A 5,575-nucleotide genomic window follows, 5' to 3' on the forward strand; every position below is an offset into this window, starting at 1 on the left:
TTCCTTACCTTAAATATTTACACTATATGAAGGAAAGAAAATATAGAAGAGATAGAAAATTAGAAGAAAATAAGATATATTTTTTTAGCTGTTTGGTACGAAGGAAAAAAAGAAAATTAATTTATTATAAATTTGCTATATTATATAAAAATTGTTCAATAAAAATAATAAAAATTTCTCTCCAATTTGGAAGGAAAAATATTTTGTGAGCCCTACCTAATATTCTTCTCTCTACTTTTCTTTCTTATCAAACACACCATTTTTTTTCTCTTCATTTTTCTTTCCTCTCACTTATTTTCTTGTCTACCAAACATAGAGTTAAGGATGATTTATTTATTTTTGTGGCACAGGTACGTAATAAAGATTGTACAGCAACTACGTACACTCTTAAGTCTTAGCTATAAATGGCAAATAAATTACTATTTAAAATTTCTTTACATATTTAACGAATCATTACTTTTATTTTTTGGCATAATATATGTTGAGTGTGAATTGAAACTGAACACAAAAACGAATAATTTTACACATCTCTCATCAGAAGTTTGTGTACCAATTATAGTTTGATTATCGTGCTTTTTTTATTGTTAATCTTAACCCCGTTAATTTATGAGAATATATATTAACATTTAATTACACGACTATTTAAAGAAAAATAGTATTTTTTGTCAAAAAAAAAAAGAAAAAGAAAAATAGTATTTATATAGAGAAGGTTTTTTTTTTAAAAAAAAGTAGCTAATTCATTTCTAAGTGGTCATTCTTCAAAAACAAATATTAAAACGTACACTTTTCAATATCGACAATTTTACATAGCCTTTCTTATTACACATATATTAACAATAATAGAGGATTATTCGGAATCAAATTTAAAATAATTAAGGTTATGGAATCTCTCTTTCTCAACTCACACTATAAATATTAAGTATGATTTTTTAGTCACAGAGAATTTTTTGTTGTGACTAAAAGTAATATTTAGTGACAACAAATTATGATTTGTGTGACTATTATTTTTAGCTACAAACTTTTTAATGATGACATAAGATGATTTTTCTTTAGTCACAATTTTTTTTCTTGTAGTCTCAAATTTTATTGCGACTAAAATTAAGATTTTTTGTAGTGTCAATCATATATTGTAATTTGGAAAAAAAAAATCTTGAGAAATGTTATATAATCCTCAAGTAATCAAAAGAATGTTATGGAACCCAACAAAAAAAAAATTATGGAAGAAAGTGTATTCGTATGAAAGCTCCATTTAGTAATTAAAATGGTAAAATGTATAATATTGTTATAAATCAATCAAAATGGTATTTTGTATAAAATGATTCTTTTTCCATATGCAAAATTTTCTTATTTGTGAGATATCTTTCCTTGTAAGGATAAAAACAAGAAAATCAATATATCATCACAATTAGACCATGAAAGTTAGTGTAGTATTCACTCACTCTATATATATATATATATATGTTCTCATTATCTCAAATATAGATTATCTAAGTGCCCTCTTCTTCTCAAAGCCCCATTTTTTTTTTTTTTTTTGTGTTTAACACGTAGAAAACAAAAAAAAATGTGGTTTTGTGAAAGGTATATGATGATATTATGCATAGCATTTTTGTTAGCCTTGGGAGTTGGATTTGCAGAAGGGCAATGGCAAAGGCAAAGAAGTACATTTGGAGTAGTTGTAAACAAGAAAAGTCTTAATATCCCAACAATCACAGTGGACCAGTCTGGCCATGGCAATTTCAAGACAATCCAATCTGCCATAAACTCTGTTCCTTCTTACAACAAAAACTGGGTTTTGATCAGAATCAAGGCAGGAATTTACAGGTATAATTAATTACCATGCATGTCAATTCATCTATTTTATTCTCTTTAAAATAAGGTTATTTTGTCAAAATGAACTATATTTTTTAAAGTGTTTTTGCACTCTAGTCTAGTTTTAATAATTTTTTGCAAAATAGTCTCTTATAATTTAGAAAAGTAGTCGAAAAATTCACAGTCAATCCAAAATTTTAGACAACTGATCGAAAATCTTAGACAAATAATCATTCTAAATATATACACTAAAAACAAATATGAAATATTAATGTAGGGAGAAGATTGTAATCCCAAGTGATAAGCCAATGATAATTCTGCAAGGACAAGGAAAGAGTAGAACGGTAGTGGTTTCGGATAACCATCAGTCTCTTGCTCAAAGCCCTACTTTCACTTCTTCAGCTGATAGTATTATTGTCAGAATGGTGGGATTTAAAGTAAGAAATCTTCAATAATCTTCCACTCTCTCTTCTCTTTCTCTAATATCTACGTATACCCTTAATGGTGTTTGGATTCTTCCTCTAAATGGGAAATAGAGGCGAGAAGAGAGTATTTTTTTATTCGGTGTATGTATACATGTGGTAATAAATATTTTATTTAAATTTCTATATAATAGATATTTTTATACACATATTATATTTTAAATTTGTAAATTTTCTATTAATATGTATGTATATTTATTATGTTGTTTAAATTTTAAATAGTTCAATTTATTTTTTTTTAGGATTCTTTGGCAAAATGATTTATTTTTTAAAGTTATTTTACATTATTTTAGTCTAGTTTTAATAATTTTTTTGCAAAATAATATCTCATAAAATTTAGATAAGTAATCATATTTAAGATATATATCATTTTGCAAAAAATTATTAGGTCAAAATGCAAAATCACTTGAAAAAATATGTTATTTTCACCAATTTTTCATTTTTTATTTTACATAAATAGATTCGATTGGCATCCCCAATCCTCATGGAAATTCTTCATTCTCCGCCTCGTTTTCATCCCTATAATTAAATATTATACATATATGTGTGAGCAAATTAATCATTGCCCTTTCTTCTTCTTCTTCTTCTTCTTATTCCTTTTGGTACGTAAAGATGTTTAATGTTAGCTTTTATTTTCACTTGAGAAGATTCAGCTCACTATAACTATTTTTTTGGTTTTGTTATTTTGAATATATATATATATTTATATAGAATTCATACAATGATCCATGGAAGAAGAATAAAAGAGTTCCAGCAGTGGCAGCACTGGTGTCAGGAGACAAGAGCAAGTTCTATAAATGTGGCTTCTATGGATTACAGGACACTTTGTGGGATGATCGAGGACGACATTTCTATGATACTTGCACCATTGAAGGTGCTGTTGATTTTATCTTTGGTGGTGCCCAATCTATTTTTCAGGTACCTATATATATATTTATATAGATTTCAGACCAATATCTAGAGAAATTAATCTCACCAATTGGATTTTTTATATCAACATCAAATAATAAAGTAAAAGTTACATCATATATATTACCAATTTTAGCTACTAGCTAGACACACTCATAAATCAATGTTGTTGAGTTTAGTTTTAATTGTGTATGATATATATAAAAATATTCATGAATAATGCTTTCGTAATTTTATATGTATTTATATAAATTTTAAAACATGAAATGTATTAAATTAAGTTGCAGAAATATGAATTTCAATATTTTTATTCGATCTTATTCATATTTTGCATAAAATCAATTGTCTTGTGCCAATTATATTTAATTGGGTGTATCTTGAACAACCCTAGCTGCTATGTCAAGTGTTTTCTTCCAAAAATGAAGATATACAAGTATATCGATTATTATTTTTTCAGAATATACACATTCATTATACAAAAAATTAAGAGAATATATTCTTTTGTCCTATATAAAAAGAAATAATTAAGTCAATGAATTTGAAAACTTATTCTTTTGATTTTTCATAAAAACCGAAGTGAAAAGCCCTAATATAGTGTGCAAATCAAACATAGCCCTCGCTCATTTTTTATTTTAATTTCGTTTTTTTAAGAATCCGAAGTAATAGCCTATTTTTATGTTTTACTATTCCCAAAAGCGAAGTAAAAACCCGTTGAAAGACTTTTACTTCAAATTTTTTATATTCTATGTGTAAAAAACAAAGTAAAAACCTATATTTCTAGTAGTGAATGATCATATGGTTTATATCAATCATGGGACACATTATGGTATGATATATCAATATTTGTTACTCAATATATATATATATATTTATATATATGTAGGGATGTAACATATCAGTGATAGGAGGATCACTTGGGGCAGGTTATGTAGGGTACATCACAGCACAAGGAAGAACAAAGAATAATGATGGGAGTGGATTTGTGTTCAAGAATTGCCATGTTGATGGAACTGGTTCTGTCTTCTTAGGCAGACCATGGAGACCCTATTCAAGAGTACTCTTTTACAACTCATATTTATCAAAGGTCATAGTTCCTCAGGGCTGGAATGCTTGGAATTCTGTTGGCTATGAGTAAGTTTCTATAGTATGATGTTTTTGAGAATTTTTTTGGACAAGTCTTTGTGTTTCAAAATTAGAAGCAATTAAGTCCTTATTTAGTTAGTTAAAAAAAATACAAATTGTAAGTTTTATATGAATACTTTTGACATCATTCTAAATATTTTTACACATCATGTATATTGTATAGAAATATATAAAAAAATCATTCAAAATCTAAGAGTTTTGTATAAAAATAAATAATAAGAAGTTAATAGTTGCTCTTTATGGAACTCTCAAGAACTTAATTAACAAAAAAAATAATAAGGAACAACATAAGAACTAAGGCGATGTTTGGTTGCGGGTAATGGAATGAAATGAAATGAAAATGAATCAATTTTTATTTCATTCGTTTGTTTGGTTGCATTTTAGAGTATTTGAATGTTATTCTTATGTGATAGTTTTTTCATTATTTTGGTGGATTGAACTATTCCATTTGAAAATTGAAGGAAAGATCATTCAAATGTAAGCTTGAAAAAAATTTAATAATTTTTTTTATTTATATTAATTTTTATTCCGTTAAATTCCTATTAATTATTCATTCAAACCAAACGACACCTAAAATTCTCTTTATTACATATGAAATAAAATACGTTTCCATAACATTATGCATTGAAATATTTATTTTTTATTAATCAAGAACAACATGTTCTTCTTCTTTTCATCGATTAGGGGCCAACTGACTTTTGCTGAGGAAAGTTGTTATGGACCGGGATTTGATCTTTCCCGACGAGTGACATGGGAGAAGAAATTAAGCAAGGGCTCTTTGAACCATTTGATAAGCTTGAATTTCATCGATAGTGAACACTGGCTTGAACAAATGCCAATTTAATTGTATTATTGCTTTATTTATAATTAGTAGCATTTGCCTCGGTTATTAGCCAATATTCAAATGTTGGTAAGATGAGTTTTATGAAATGTATTGTAAGTTGTTGATGAAAGTTCGAAGACAATTATTCATATTTGATTTGTAAAGATCATTTGCATGAGATTTTAATGCAAAGATCATTAGTGAAAATCTATCTTATTACCTTATTATGTAGGATATTGCTTGTGAAGCTATACCATCTTCTAGATGACATTCCATGGAAAGAAAAGTGACCTATATTATAGAGTATCAATGATAATTTGTCTATATTACCCTGTATATTGGGACACACAACAAATTTCTGCCATGTTTAGTTGGGATCGTGGAATGGAAATAAATCAATTTTTATTCT

The sequence above is a fragment of the Humulus lupulus genome, chromosome 2, assembly GCF_963169125.1.
Source record: "Humulus lupulus chromosome 2, drHumLupu1.1, whole genome shotgun sequence".
NCBI lineage: Eukaryota > Viridiplantae > Streptophyta > Magnoliopsida > Rosales > Cannabaceae > Humulus > Humulus lupulus.